Source organism: Eptesicus fuscus, chromosome 8 (assembly GCF_027574615.1).
Source record: "Eptesicus fuscus isolate TK198812 chromosome 8, DD_ASM_mEF_20220401, whole genome shotgun sequence".
Classification (NCBI taxonomy): Eukaryota; Metazoa; Chordata; class Mammalia; order Chiroptera; family Vespertilionidae; genus Eptesicus; species Eptesicus fuscus.
Window position 1 is genome coordinate 26,948,182 of NC_072480.1, and position 17,278 is coordinate 26,965,459.

At 40.7% G+C, this 17,278-nt stretch overlaps 1 pseudogene; it reads right to left on the minus strand.

The window, feature by feature from the left end:
- Positions 1-11,963: 11,963 nt before the first annotated feature.
- LOC129150094 (60S ribosomal protein L19-like) lies at positions 11,964-15,277 on the minus strand (annotated as a pseudogene).
- Positions 15,278-17,278: the final 2,001 nt, after the last annotated feature.

Here is a 17,278-nt window from a genome sequence, read left to right on the forward strand (position 1 = left end):
AGTCTTGTATTCTCTGATTGCACGACACAGACTCATGCCAAAGTGGGGGTCACTATGCCCTTCTCAGGCTGAAGTAAATTTATTTATTTACTTTCCATCAGAACTGGGCTAGATATACCAAAAGGCATCTAGGTGAGTTATCTATGTACCAAATATATTCCTTCCTGACTAAACTGTGTAACAGCAATTCCTCCTCCTCCTGATAATCAGGGTCAATTACCCCTGACAAACTAATGACACCTTTTCTTACCTCTGGTCCTGTGCCTGAAGTGTGAAGTGCCAGGTTTCAAAGTGGTCATAGGACAACTAGCCAAACCAAATGTAACAATCAAGCCTTTATTCACTTGCTGCAGTGGGGTAAGCAAGAGGCAAAACAGGCATTGCCTGCCCCGTGTTCCCTTTTTACCCCATGGAAGGGCACCAGATGAGAATCAGGTAAGTCAGGGCAGATGGAGGAACTATCTCACTGCCAAGGAGTCCTGGACACATGTTCCTGCCATTTTGTAACCAGGGTTCTGGAAGAGTGGAGGAGGCAGGGGGAAGAAAATTGTTTTAGTCAACATACCCTGGTAAGGAGGTGAAGAAAGAGTCTCAGCTGAGGCCCACTGATTAGGAGACCTCTGAATGGTGCCTGGGCTAAGAATGTAGATATATATGAGGGCCTAGGGATCGGGCCTGAGTTGACAGTAACTCCCTCCATAAAACTGTAAGGCTTGGCTGCGCACTAAGATTGGTGTGGACAGAGCTTTCTCTCATGAGGACTGCCAAGCAAAGCCTTTGGAATTGCCTATGGTCAGGTCTGAAAAGGTCATACAGCATTAGATCTGAAGCCACATTTCTCCCCAAACAGCACCAATCTCTTAGAGTCCAACAGAACTTTTGCTCTTTCTCTTGGCTGAAACATTTCCCCCATTGGGACCTAGAGTTTCTAATCTTGCAGAACTCGGTTTTGCAGGGGCAGGAAGCAAATGTCCCTTAAGGGATCATTGGAAATTATGGTAAACTTGGCCACTCCTTATTTCATGTGGGTGTCAGATTCGTGTACTTCTATTAAGTACATAGTACCATATAAACGTCTTTGCCCCAAGATATATACTGCATCCTGGAGTATATGGTGCCTCATCCTCTGAAAGTATCACATCTGAGATACCAATTCAGCTTTGCCAATTTTGCCAATTCAGCAGACCACTCATATATTCTATCAGTCCAACAGCTTTTAGGTCAACTGATATTGATCCCACAATTACGGTCCATTCCTGTACATATTATTTTTTAAAGTAAAATTGGTACAATTGTCAAGTGATTTTGTGGAATCCCATGCCATTGAATCAAACACTCTGTAAGCTCTCTAGTGGTAGTGCTGTGGAGGTCCTGCAGGTGTACGTAGCATACGTCTCTATTCCTGTCTGAATTCATCACTGGCCCTGTCAGAATGGAACGGGACCAGTGTTGTCAACTTGCCAAAGTAGCTTGTTGGTCTCCTCAAAACGTTGTGCCACATCGGGAGCTCATCGTTTCTGCTGCTGACAGGCTGGGAACTCAGCAAAGGCAAAGACTAGATCAGCTTTGTTCAGTTTTTTAAGTGGGAGCCCATGACATCAGGCCACTGAAATGTCATCTCTAACACCATGGCCACTTCATTCATATTTTCCCTGTACTAAGTGGCTGATATTAGAGACTGGCTATCGGCAATAAGTAAAAAAAAAAAATGTTTTATCAAACTGGTTATTTAGTGTGCTTTCTGTGGTTGATGCTCTTTGGCAACCATTAATATGGTACAAAGAACTTTACATTTTCTGCCCTGTCTCATATATCCATTTGCATATTCTATCCAAGATTTCTTTGTCCACAGTATTCCAGTCTTTCTTGAGGTCCCTGAGTAGTAGGTTGAGCTATTAGCAACATCCACAGGCCACTACATATTCTAACCTCTAACCACTTCTTAATAAGTGGATAACCAGGTGAATTATCTGAAAATCTGCCCACTGGGCAAATTTCCTTTGCAAAGATTTCAAAGTCACCCATGAGTGAGGCTCTAGTATAGCTGCTATCAATTTTGGGCTTGCATTCACATTTTGAGCTGACCTATCCAGGAACCAAGCTCAGGCTTTTTTCTATTTCAACAGTTGAATGCATAAAATTCTCCCTACAGCCACAGGTGTGTGCTGAGGAAAGGGCAATTGTGTATAAGTTGTCTATGGCAAGGGTTCTGGGCCACCCATTCACATAGCTTGTTTGTGCCCTCTTCCTGCTCATGCTTAACTCTGTTTATATCACTTTTCACTGGCACTGGATTATTGCTGATATGACTTAGTAGATCTTCAAGAACCCAGCTTATTACAGATAGTTCCAGACACATATCAATTGTTTCATGGCCAGGTACCTCATCTTTTCCTGGACTCTGTAAGAGTTGTTTTTAAAATATTTATAATCTCTATTGCAGATAAAATAACCTTAATTTAGAACCCCAGGAGATTATTTTGGATTCTTTTATAGGCACTTGCCACAAACTTCACTAATATACCTAATAATACAGAAACTGTTGGGTTGTCTATTCTATGCTGCAGGGTTATTTGCAAAGTGATGTAAGATGCTTTTACTTTGGATGGAATATTCTGGAAAACCTCTGGCCAGTGAACCCTAAAACTTTTACTGATGTAGTAAGTTCCTAAGACTTCATAATTTGTTACCCACCTTAGAATATGTGTGATTTCCCAAGGCCTTCAAATTGTTAGCCACTTCATGTTCATTCAATACCTTTAATAAGATGTCATATATTCAATGGATCACATAGATGTTCTTCCAGATATCCAGATGGTCCAAATCTTTAATGGGCACAAGAGTTAACACAGACCTAAAGAACACTGTAGCCCAGCCATGTGGGGCTCAGTGGTTGAGTGTCGACACAGGAACAAAAAGGTCATAGTTCGATTTCCAGTCAGGGCACATGCCCAGGTCGCGGGATCGATCCCCAATAAGAGTGTGTAGGAGGCAGCCAATCTATGATTATCTCTCATAGTTGATATTTCTATCTCTCTCTCCCTCTCCCTCTCTGAAATAACATACATATATGTAAAAAAAAAACACATTGAAATGTATACCATTGTCAACTATACAAGTGTGCAAGCTGCTTCTAAACCTATTTTCAATGTGGACAGAAAATAGCATATTTGCTAAATCAATAATTGTGTCATGTACTGATGGCATGTTCCTCAGCTCTAGTACACATACCATGTCTGGTAATTGCAATTGCATTGGGAGCTACTACTGGTTGAGTTTGTGATAGTGTACTGCCATCTTCCAGGATCTATTTGGTTTAACAAGAGAAATATTGGTGAATTAAATGGAGATATAAAATGGACCAAGACTTTAAATACTTAAATGTGGTACTAATTTTTGTCATCCTCTCCAAGGTTGTGATGATAAACTATCTCGTTCATGATGAAGGATGCAGTTTTAGGGGCTTCTAAATGTTCGACCCCACTATATATTTCTTACCTCATAGGCCAAGTACCCAATGTGGGGGTTGCACTAACAATAAAATATGTCTATCTTAAGTTTACATTAGGAGATTAGGGTGGGTCTACAGATTTATTTATTGTTTTTTTCAGTGCTCTATTTATTTACTGGCCCCCATATGCCATACTCACAAAAAGGAGACATGCTGATACTGTAAGTCTCTGAATGTCAATGTCCAACAGTCCTCAAAATGTTTGGATGTTTTTCTTTTCCATTAGAAATCTACTTGAGTATATGACTGGGAAAAGACTGAGTGAATCATGACCTTGTACATTTGTAAAGGTGTTACAGAATCCTTTTGCCAAAGGACCTGACATTCTCTTTCAACAAGTGATTTCTTAATCAAAACGATCTTAGATCCAGAAACTAGAAAAAAGATTTTAACTTATTTAATAGGACAACTTCCCTTAGCCTCCAGATCATCCATCTTTAAAATTTCTCCTGAGGGTATAAGTTGAGTAAACAATTCTTGGGTGCTCACTTACTTTGGTCATCACTTTAAGAGTTATTCCAGTAAAGTTCACATCATCTTCTGATCTTTGCCAGGATCTTAAATACTGCATCTTGAGCAAATACTACTAAATCAATAAAGTTTCATTTATCTGATGTGATGTTCCAGTACCCCAGAATTTAAGTGCATCCATCATGTCACAATCTGTTTAAAAAAAAAATACTAGAAACTTGTGAAAACTGAAAAGTACTTATAACTTCAAAATGTTTTAACTGAAATGAATTCACTGAATTTTATTAATGTTCTGTAATGTTCTTTAGTCGTATGTTTATATATCCTAAAATACCAATACTCAAAAGTACTGAAAAGGGGATAATACATTTATATCTTTACATTTGAGGCAGAGCATAAAATTCTCTCTTCTCTTCTTATGGATGTGTTTAAGTTCATGGACATTAGAATAGAAGTATAATATTACTTAAATATTATGGCTTTGCACCAAAGTATAATATTACCTAAACGTTAGTGATAGTGACTATAACCTAAATTGATCAAGAAAGAAACTATAGATAAATGTCATTTTAGAAAATAGGCTCAGTTACCTCCTTACCATTTTATTGCATGAAATGGACCTTTTGGCATGGATGAGACATTACAGTGGTCTCTTCTGCATACCTGTATAATGCTAAGTGTATAGAAATTCACCTAGAGTGCTAAAAGAACCTCAGAGCTGCTGACAACAATTCTCCAAATCTTGTGACAGTAGTTGTCCTAGACTAATTTTTTCAAGGATACATGTATAGCAAAAATCCTTGGAAGATGAAGAAAATATTTTCCTCATGGCCAGAGGGCAGATGTGTGCGTGGACTGACCAGCAGACCCTGAACGACGGATAAATGATTATTCTGACACAACGTTTGCCGTGAAAGCGAGGGCTAAGGGACTGCCTGACTAAAGGAACCAGACATCCTCAATTGCCTGTCTCGTTAGGCTTTTATTGTAGCAGCAGTTTGAGATAAAGTTTATCTTTCAGATACAATCAGTAGGGTAAGTAATATTGGGAGGACACATGTGTTTGTAGTGTCCTTTAAGCAAGGACATCCAGAGTTTAAGCATAAAGATTCCAGTAAACATCGGGGGTTTGCATGTGCACAGACTTGTTTGGAAAGGTCAGGGAATAATTAGGGGCACCGCCTTTGCCACTCCTCTAAGTCGCAATTCCAAGAAACAGGGTGGGCGGCCTTCCACACACTTCCCTTTTCTCCGAATGTCCTCCTTACAAACTTTCCAACCAAGTCTCATGCTTCCCCACAGATGTGTTTGCTGTTCGGGACTGTAAAGGTAACATGTCCTTCTGAAGAAAAAGTTTAGGCAGGTTTGATAGAAGTCCCTTATATGAGATTAAGGTTTCCTAATCTCATGATTTCATCAGCTATGATACAAACACACTGTGTGTGTAGCATCCACCTAGGTTAGCTTCTGCATTACTCCCGTAGGACATCAGCAGTGTTTTCTGTGCCACATACAAATTCTCACAATCACAGTGGCTTAAAAACAACATGTAGTTATTATCTCACACTTTCCATGAATCAAGGGTCCAGGCACAGCTTAGCTTGGTCCTTTGCTCAGAGTCTCACAAGGCTGCAATCAAGGTGCCAGCCAGGGTGCCTTATCATCTGGAGACCTAGGAGAGGAAGAATCTGCTTCATTCAGGTTACTGGCAGTTACTGATGGTTGTATGAGTGAGGACACGAAGCTTTAGTGCTGTTAACTGGAGGCTGCCCACAGTTTCTAATTGCTGCCTGCAGTTCCTTGACAAGTGTGTTTTCCAACATGGCGATTGACTTCATCCAGCCCATACACTGGATTCATCTCCTGCTCCAATCTGCTAAGACAGTCTCACTTCATATAATGTCATCATATGGGTGCCTGTTATCAACTTTGCTATATTAGTAACCTAAGCATAAGAGGGCTATCCTGAAATGTTTACTATATTCTATTGGTTAAGAGCAAGTCAAAGATCCCTCCCACTTCCAAGCAAAACAATTACACAAAAGCATGAACATCAGGAGATGGGAATCATTGTTGTAGAAAGGGTCTCCTTAGGTTCTGTTCATTACAGGGCACAGGGGAAGAACCAAGGCAAAAATTGAAGCTCATGCTGCTTAGTGATCTGTAATAAAGTCCTTTGTCTCTGACATAGTAGCCCTATGTCTTCTGTCAGAATCTATGAACTTGTGTCAGGGCACTTGTTACACTTGCAAGTGTGGTAAAATCTCAGACTCTACACTTCTTAACGTGATTGACTTCTACTCTTGTCCTGGATATTCATAAGCTCCTGAGAGTTAAAGTAATATTACCCTGGCTCCCTTTCCTCTTTATTGTGGAGGATTATCCAGAGCAGAGGAGTTCTATTTAACTACATGTATTCCCATCCCCATTACCACAGACCGTCAGAGGCTTTATACTTCTAAGGACAAGTACAGTTGGAAGCTGGTACTTCACATCTTAATCTTTACCTGTATAAGGGTTCTTTAATCTGTGGCTTTAATGCTTAAACCAACTCATCTGGAGTATAGTTACATTACCAGTTTACTTAATTTGAATATTTTTAGACCCGTAGAATACAACCAAAGTGACTCTGGGAAAGGTAATATACCAGAACTCAGTCATGAAATTTATGGTCAGTGACCTGAATGGAATATAATCACCCCTTTCTAAATTTGACAGATTCTCATATCATTTTTTAAAAAGTTTAACAATGTATAATGCCTGCTAGAACCAATAAATACACCATCAGGGTGGTTTTGAAATGCAAATTGCTTTTAAAATTGTGCTCAAATGGCTTATTTTTCCACAGACTACTTAGCAATATAAGTTCAAAGATCACCGGTTGAATGGCCCATAAAAGGTCCGTTATGTCATTTTATATGCATCTATCTGCCAAGCACTGAAGATCATAATAAGAAATTAAATAGTTCAAAGAAGATAAAGTTGTGAAAGTTAAGTGGCGAGACAGTGCAATGCTCTACTGACAAAGAAGTTATTTCAACAGTTTATAAAGTGTTGATGGCTCTTTTCCAGCTTGGCTTAAGCATAATCTTGTCCTATTGCCAAACTAATACATTGTGTAGTTCAGCCTGGTATAGTCTGTATCCATAATTTGAAGTTCCTCCATTCCTTTTTTCTAAATTCCCCTTTTGTAAGTGTTCCAGGTTTTTATAGTGGTAGCCACTCACTGCCATTTCACTTGTAAACAGAAAAGATAAAAACATCCTTCCTTGTGCTGTAGGAATCCTCTTGCTAGACCAAGGGAAACAGAAAAGTGACTCCTCCCAGATCACCTTCTTTACTTTTCGTCAATTACTGAAACTCTCTAGAACACATGGGCACTGCACCTGATTTTAACGTGTTCCTTTTCTCTTCAGCACTGCTCCATGCAATCAATTTTAGAAATCCTAGAAAAGAAGGAAAGCGTCTCCATTTTATTTTTTTCATGAACCATATAAAGTTATTGGTTTCTTTGTCACCAATTTCATCCCCAGTACAAATTATCGGAGTCACCTTTCTACCTCAGAATCCTCAGTTGACTTCCTACCATGTGTTTGCCAAGGTATCCCAAACTTTAGGGTACAGAAATATCCCCTGGTGAACTTGTGAGAAATATAGACTTTCAGGTCTATGATCACGATGGCTAAGTCATAGTTAGTCTTGCATATGTTTGCATGTATCCTAGTGTGTAATTTTATTTAAAACATTCTGCTACCAAACAGTGGTGTCTTGGTAATTTTTTTTTAAAAACCAACTCTCCAGGATAAAAAGAAAGAGAGAGATAAGACAGAGAGATGGGAGGAGGGGGAGGAGAAAGGGGCACAACATGGAAATTTACCCATTTCCATCATGCTAATACTCCCCACATGGCCCTTATCAGGCTATTAAAGTGACATCATTGGAGATGAGTTTGGGGAAAGATGCACACAATTAATTCTTCTCAGCCAGTAGGGATCTGCTCCAGGACACCAGTGTACCCAGGTGATTCAACTTCTACTAATTTATTGCACTCATATGATATTATTTACTACTAATATCTGTGCTTTACTTATCCCCTCTCATTAGAATGCAGAACTTTTCCTTTCTCTCTGCCTGAGCATTTCCTACTAGGAATACTAAGAATCCATCAATAAAGCTATTGTCCAAGTATAAATCCCAGATGCTTCCAAAGCTAGGGGTGAATATTTCTTTCATAGTACTCACTACATTTTAGTGTAATTATCAATTTAAATGTCTATTTTTCCTTAAACTGGGTCATCAGGAACTATATCTCATTTATCTTGGTATTACCATAGTATAACAAAATATAAGAATGAAATATGCATTTGTAAAATTCATAATTCACCATAATAAATTAATATGGAGTCAGCAATTTCAATATTGATTTAGTATTGATCTACTAGTATTGACACATTTGAAATGCATCAAAGTGGAGTTGGGATAGATAGGGTGACTATTGGATTTTACAGGCGTGGTTAATTGGAAAATATACATGTAAAATTAAAAACAATGTCAGCAGTGACTTGCTTGGAAAAGTCAACTACTGAATTTTTGAGGTGAAAAAAATCATTGGTTGGTTTTATAAACAGTATGACTATATTTTTTCTTTACTAATCATGTTTATAATTACACCAGCCAAAAATAATAAGGGTGACCAAATTTCAAGCTTGAAAGCATAAACCTAAGATCAAGGAGAAGGTATTAACCCCTTATGTTATTTTCCTTAAAACCACAGGAGTTAGTCAATACTAAAATTGAAATATAAAACTAAAGAATATAAGGAAAATATTATTGTGAATACCCTTTTGTAGTAAAATCTCTACACAATATTCACATTTTTTTTTAGTTTTATTCTATGTTAACTCTTCTATAATAATAAAAGCATAATATGCTAATTAGACCGGACAGTCGAAGGACCTTCCAGACGAAGCTGGGGCTGCAAGAGCCGAGCCCCTTACATGAATTTCATGCATCAGGCCTCTAGTATTCTTATATTTTCATATCCTATTTAATAAAAGAGTAATATGCAAATTGACCATCACTCCAACACACAAGATGGCTGCCCCCATGTGGTCAAAGATGGCTGCCCCATGTGGACACAAGATAGCCACCACAAGATGGCCAACAGGGGAGGGCAGTTGGGAGGAACCAGGCCTGCAAGGGAGGGCAGTTGGGGGCAATCAATCCTTCAGGGAAGGGCAGTTAGGGGTGACCAGGCCAGCAGAGGAGGGAAGTTGGGGGCAACCAGGCCTGCAGGGGAGAGTAGTTGGGGGAAACCAGGCCTGCAGGGAAGGGCAGTTGGGGATGACCAGGCCTTCAAGAAAGGGCAGTTAGGGGTGAATAGGCCTGCAGGGGAGGGCAGTTAGGGGCAATCAGGCTGGCAGGGGAACAGTTAGGCATCAATAAGGTTGATGGCAGGGGAGTGGTTAGGGGGTGATCAGGCTGGAAGGCAGAAGTGGTTAGGGGCAATCAGGAAGGCAGGCAGGCAAGCAGTTGGGAGCCAGCAGTCCTGAATTGTGAGAGGGATGTCCGATTGCCCGTTTAGGCCCAATCCTACTGATATTGGGCCTAAACGGTCAGTCAGACATCCCTCGAGTGGTCCCAGATTGGAGAGGGTGCAGGCTTGGCTGAGGGACACACACCCTCTGTGCATGAATTTCATGCACTGGGCCTCTAGTCTTATATAATAGAATAATATGCAAATTAACCAGGATGCCATAACATCATGACTAGACAGCAGGGACCTGAGGCTGCATGGCGCCTGGCTGGGGCAAGGGACCTTAGGCCGTGCCCCTCACCCAGCAGGGCTTGATGGGGGACCTCAGGTTGCACCTCCCACCCTGGCTCTGGGCCAGGAGACCACAGGTCATGACCGCTGCCCACCTCTGGGCCGGGAAACTTCAGGCCAAGCTCCCCACTTGGCAGGGCTTGACGGGGACCTCAGGCCTTGCCCCCCACTGACCCAGTACTGGGCCGGGGGACCTCAGGCCATGCCCCCTGCCTGGCAGGGCTTGACAGGAGACCTGAGACTGTGCCCCTCCACCTGGTGCCGGGCCAGGGGACTTAAGGCTGCACCCGCCCAGAGGGGCTTGACAGGGGTGGGGCTGGCTGGGGCTGGGTCTCACCCAATGGGGGGTGGGGCCGGCTGGGTCTGGGTCTCCTGTGTTTTCAAAGCGCATGTGGGTGGTGGGCGGGGACTTGACTCTAGGTCCCATGGTGTGCCCCAGACTCTGACAGGAGGGAGATTTTCATACACATTTTAGTCATTTTTTTTCATCTCTGACACTTCTATTATAGAGAAAGGGCCAATGGCAATATTAAAATATTTCCTCTAATTAATTCCCTTTTAATGTGCACAAATTTTGTGCACTAGGCCACCAGTAGAATATAATATTGTAAATGTTTCCCATCTTCAAATGCAGACTTTAGAATAGAGAAACTAACTCAGTGGGTACATCTCTGATACTATGTGCATCTCTAGGAGCACCTTCATAAAGCAACAGCCTGAGTATTCCCAGTTCACAGGAACAATGAATTAGGTTTATTCTGGTCATTCACAATGGAAAATATAAAGAACAAACTGAGGAATGAAGCCTATTTCAAACATACCTTCACTTTTTAAAGGATACCAACATAGAGGATAAGCTGGGTGACATAATATGGTAACTTTTGAGAATATAAATACATTTTACTTTATGTCAATGCCTCAATTTTAGTTTATAATACAGGCTTTTAGGTACAGAGGTCATAAAATGAGAGATCAGAGATTGGGATAGCTCATTCAAACCCTTCATTACAGAAGGTAAGGTTCAAAAAGAACCTTTTTTTGTTGTTGTTGAGGGAGGTACACTATACTTTTATCACACTTTTATTACCAGCATTCAGTGGGGGGAAAATAAGTTTCAGATTGCTACTTCTTTTTTTGTGTGTGTTTCTTACTTAGTTCATCCACTTTTCTACTATTCTTTTTAATAAGAACACCATCTTCTCCAATAAATAAATTTAAGAATGTTCTACATTTTTGAAGCAAAATTAAATCCCTGCTTAGATGTACTGGCATTCTTCAAACTGGGGTTTAAATTTTCTTTTTTAACAGAGTGCATGCGTTTTCTTCCCATCATCTCAAAGCAAGTTGAACAGTATCTGAATTCTCACAGAGCACAAAGCCAAATCATCTGCCAACTCCTATAACTTGGTCTGTCACAGTCCTGAATGCTACAGCAGTCCCAGAGTCAAGAAAGTGTTTCCTCAACTGCAGATTTGACAACTTTCTATGGGAGATCCCCCCCAAAATTGATGTTTTGTCCCTAGATGAAATCTCAGTTGCAAGATCAAGATCATATATACAGATTCATGCACTAAGTTTATGGTATATCCGGTGTAAAATCCATGTTTCCTTGGACCAATCGAATTTTTATTTATCACCTTATATTGCCTCACTGCTTTTTATCAGTTGGGGATGATAATTTTTAAAATCACTGTCTTTCACTAATTAGCTTTTTGGTCAAGTCACTTTCCCTCTTCGGTCTGCATTGTTACCATCTGCAAAATGAGAAATCATGCCTTCTAACTGCCACATTTTCTTTTGTTATGACTCCCAGCTTATTAATTTCCAAAAATTAGAAAACACTTTAAGTTAAAGCATTCGGAAGCACATAAAGGACAGAAAGGAAACATTACAACTAGTTTCATCTCCTGTGGATTGCAAATCCTCAATTGTTAGATAACTTAACATTTTATTTCTGAAAGTCAAGCCACCGATGGCATATGATGGCACACTAGAAAATTGCTCACCAAATATATTTTATTTTCCTCGAGGGCACATAACGCATAAGTAGGTTTAATATCTCAGCATTTATCTTTTTTAGAGGGAGGCTACTTGGTGCATGATTGATCTGTGTAAATTGCCGAGGCTACTATCTACAAGTCAGAGAGGAGGAAATTATTTCTTGGTCTCTTCCTCCTTGGACAGAGTCTTGATGATTTCCTGCTTCTTGGCCTGGAGCAGTGGTCGGCAAACTGCGGCTCTCGAGCCACATGTGGCTCTTTGGCCCCTTGAGTGTGGCTCTTCCACAAGCGCACGTACAGTGCGATTGAAACTTCGTGGCCCATGTGCAGAAGTCGGTTTTCGGCTCTCAAAAGAAATTTCAATCGTTGTACTGTTGATATTTGGCTCTGTTGACTAATGAGTTTGCTGACCACTGTCCTAGAGCCACTCTTCACGGCGATTAGGAGCTTCCTTGGTCTGAGACCTCAGGCCTCAGAAGCTTCTAGCGCGCCTTGTCTGCCTTCAGCTTGTGGATGTGCCCCCTGAGAGTCCGCTGTTTTTGAAGGCGCTACGCTTCACTTTCAGGTACAGGCTGTGGTACACGTGGCAGTCAACCTTCTGAGAGCCACAGCATCTTCCGGTAAGTAGTGGGAAGCATCCTCCCCCTCCTGCCCCAGGTTACAGTCAGGCCTTGGAGCACTGCAGTACCTTCGCTTACCTCTGCGCATATGGCTGCCCCAACTGCAGGCCCAGGTGCTCTCCTGGCATCAAACCCGGGAAGGGACAGCCACAGGCTTCCTGATGATCAGCCCATCTTTGATCCGCTTCTGAATCTGCTGACAGCATTGGCATTGGCGGGTTTTTGGTCTCATTGGGGTTCAATCAGGCCTTCTTGCCACAGCAGAGAACACGGGAGAGGAGACTCCTCTGAAGCCTGCAGGCGGGCGTGGCTGCAGCAGCCGGAATGAAAGGCGGCAGTCGTTCTGCGGTTTAGGCGGGAGTCAGTAACAATAGGATGGGACCAAAGTAAAAGGAAATGGGGCCCTTTATACCTGACCGCAAACCTTCCCAAAAGGATTCCCTATGCTTTTCCCCTCATGGAAAGCATTGAAATCCTGTAGGGAACAGAGTACAAAAAAACAAACAAACAAAAAAAAAAACAAACAAGCAAAAAACCTAAACTAAAAAAGAACACAAATGATAACTATATGTACAGACATTGGCTTCGAGGGGTTTGGCCTTCACATAAATAAGAAAAACAAATAAACAAACAAAAAAGTATTTTATTAGAGCACTGAGATTTCTGAGTTTTTCTATTAAAGAAGTGACCATTGAGGACATTATCTTATCTAGTACTAGAAGGTTCTTAAGTCTATGGTTCTGATATTCTAATTTGTCAAGCCATATGTCTCTAATAAATACAATGCATGTTAAAACTGCACCAAAGGCAAACTTTATGTTTTTATACATCAATAATTACACTTAATTCTCAATGCATGCTGTTCAAAAATCTTGTTAACTTATCATTTTAATTGAAATTCCTTTGAAGTTGTAAAAGAAGTTAGCCATTTTAATTAGCTACAATTTTTCTTTTTCCTTTAGCAAGGTTGTATATTTCCTTTTGCCTCAAAATTGTCATTCACATCCAGAGAGATTAGAAATTCCAGAAGGTAGCCTTAGAGAAGCTTATTTCTTAATTTCAAATAGATTAAAATATGAACACTTGTGAAAAGGTTTTTAAAAAATCTTTTCCACATCACATTCACATCTAGAAAAAATTAGCATACATTTCTGTGATATATACACTATTTTTATCTATTGAATTTTCCACTAAATGGACATATACCAAAAAGTGAGCGTGTAAACATTTTAACAAGCAGATTTTATATATATATATTTATATATATATATATATATATATATATATTAGAGGCCCAGTGCATGAAAATTCATGCACTGGAGGGGGGTCCCTCAACCTGGCCCCCTCTCACAGTCTGGGAGCCCTCAGGGGTGGGAGGCGACCCAGCAATCAGGGGAAGGCGATGCCCCATCACACCTCTGCTACTTCCACTGCTGGCAGCACAAGCCTCAGCCAACCCTGGTTACCTGAGCCTCGGGTGGCTCTGGGTGGCTGGGTAGCCGCCATTTGAAATTTGCCTGCACCTCAGGCTGGCCCTGGGTGGCTGGGGGGCAGAGGGGACTGGGGGACTCCAGAGGCAGGCACATGGAGCAGCTAGGCCCCTGCTACCCTGGTAGGGCTGAGGGGTCTGGGCACCACAATCTTGTGGCTGTGGGCGCCGCCATCTTTGAGGGTGTGGCACTCAATTAGCATACTCCCTCTTTATTGGCTGTGGGTGCTACCATCTTTGAGGGCGGGCAGTAAATTAACATATTTGCTCCTTATTGGCTGTGGGCACCACTATCTTTGAGGGTGGGGCAGTCAATTAGCATATTCCCTCCTTATTGGCTGTGGGCACCATCTTTGTGATGGCATGAGGGTCAATTAGCATATTCCATCTTTATTATATAGTAGGATATATATTTTTTCTATTTTTTATAATAAGAGCAAGCCCCCTCCAAAATGAAAAAAGTCTTATTTAGAAAACCAACTAAAATCTAAAAAAAATATTTAATCTAATAAAAATGTATGAAACTCAGATGAGTACTGTTTGTATTAAACAATTAAATGTACTAATAAGCAATATTTCCTGCATTAGAATATTAATTCGTCAGACACTACTTAACAAACTAAAATAGCTACTGCAGTGTAAGGACCAATGACATTTAAGAAAATAGTTTAAACAGCAGTCAGCAAATTCATTTGAGAATAGTGAGAAAAAAATATATAACGTTAGTACAGATGACTTTGAATTTTATTTTTATATTTTTATTGATTTCAAAGAGGAAGGGAAAGGGAGAGAGAGATAGAAACATCCACGATGAGAGATAATCATTGATTGGCTGCCTTCTTCATGCCCCTCACAGGATTGAGCCTGCAACCTGGGTATGTGCCCTGATGGGGAATCGAACCACAACCTGCTGGTTCATGGGTCAACACTCAACCACTGAGCCAGGCTGAATTTTATATTTGCTTCCTTTTAGATAGGAAAAGTTAGGCAGTGGGTTTTCCACAATGGTAGTGGTAGGAGCTTGGCAGAGACTCTTCCCAGATAAGCAATCATTTACTAGGGAACATTATAGTAAAGCAACCACTGAAAGTCTGTAAGGAATCAGAATGATACACAGGATATCAGTAAAAGTCCATTCAAGAAAATCTAATAAATCTCAGGAAAAGCACTGTCAGTCTATAGCATTTGAGCCATGGGCCATTCCCACTCTTTCCCTAGATCAGTGCGGCAGAAGCTCTTCTCTGAGTTGATTATATCACAAAGATTGGTGCTCCCTCTTCCCTAAACTACCAGCCTGGGACTACAGTTTCACTGCAGGTGGGGCATACCAGCAGCATGCCTCATCCTATTCAGTCCCATGCTGCAAAAGGGAGATTCTAAGAAAGTACAAGTAGAAGGAAAGGGGCTGCTTTCTCCTACCCAGTCCCCATTGTAAGAAAGGCACATAGTCCCAGGTGGAACCTACTCCATCTAAGCAACTGAGAGAATTAACAAGCAAAATACAAATATTAACATCACCACCAAGATCTGAGGCATGGAGTATCATTAAATGTACAGTGTTGCTACAATATATTACTTAACAACAGCAACAAAAAGACCTGGGAAAATGGTGAAGGGTATCAATATCACAAGTTACTGGAATGCATTAAAGCATCAATTTTTCAATAAAAAATATATAAGAGGGGCAGAGAAACAGGAAAATGTGACTCATGAACAGGAAAGAAGATCAGGCAATATTGTTTGCATTTGAGGGAGGCCCAAATGATGGGTTCAACGGACAAAAACTACAAAGCACATATTATAAATATATTCAAAATATAGAGTAAACTATGTTTAAAGAATTAAAGGAAGGTATAGTGACAATGTCTCATCAAATATAAAATAGCAATAAAGATATTGAAATTTTTAAAAAGAACAAAATGGAAATTCTGGAGTTGAAAAAGACAAAAGCAAATGAAAATTTCACTAGAGATGTACTACTGAAGGCATGACTGATAGAAAAAGAGAATTTGTGAACTTGAAGAGAGATTGACAATGGACACCCTTCCAATTAGATTAATAGCTTACCATTCTTCAGGAACAATACAGTTCAGAAGGCAATGGGCAAAAGAACCAATGTCCCTCCTAAATAAATAAATAAACAAAGCTGTCAAGCATGAATGCTTTATCCAGGAAAAGTATGTTTTAAAATTAAGTTGAAATAAAGACATTTTCAAAACAAAACTTGAGGTCATTCATTGCCAGCTAACTCACCTTCCAAAAAATACTAAAGAAAGATTTTTAGGCCGAAAGCATGTAAACCCATATAGAAATTCCAATCAACATGAAAAAAACAAAGACCACCAGTAAACATATTTATGTAATTACTAAAGGCACGGTGCATGAAATTTGTGCACTGGGGGGGGCGGGGGGTGCTCAGCCCAGTCTGCACCCTCACCAATCTGGGACCCCTCAGGGTATGTCTAACTTATGGCAGTCGGACATCCCTCTCACAATCCGGAACCGCTGTCTCCTAACCACTCACCTGCCTGCCTGCCTGATTGCCTCTAACCCCACTGCCTGCCTGCCTGCCAGCCTGATCACCCCAAACTACCTGACCTCCCTCTGGGGGCACTGCCCCCATTATCCCGCTGCTGCTGCCACTGCTGGCCTGAGCCTCAGCCTTTCGCAGCTGCCCATGGCTGCCTGAGCCTTGGCCCTTGCAGCCGCTACAGCTTTGTCTGGAAGGATGTCCGGAAGACAACTACTCTAATTAGCATATTATCCTTTGATTAGTATAGATTTGGGGACCATTTCAACCACATAGAACTTAAAGAAAACACATGGCCCTGGCCGGTTTGGCTTAATGGAGAGAGCATCAGCCTGTGGACTGAAAGGTCCCAGGTTTGATTCTGGTCACGGGCACATGCCTGGGTTGTGGGCTCAATCCCCAGTAGGGGGCCTGTGGGAGGCAGCTGATCAGTGATTCTTATCATTGATGTTTTTCCCTCTCTTTCTCCCTCTCCCTTTCTCTCTGAAATTTAAAAAAAAAAAAAAATTTTTTTTAAAGAAAACACATGATCTTCACTTTGGGCTTTGTCATTTTACAATATCCTTTGTGCAGTATTTTAACTTCCCTCAACTTTCCTTTACCCACCCTTAAAATGAAGTCTATTTTGGGGAAGATGATCAGGAAAGTAATTCTAGTGGGTAGACTTTATTTTGGAGGAAATGGTGTTGTGAAGATATTTAAAAATTGAGCATGGTGATGGTTGTACCACTCTGAATTTACTTTAAAAAAACAGTTCATTGTACACTTTAGGTGACATGCACAGTATATGAATGATATCTCAACAAAGCTGTTCTTTTATTTCTTTTTAA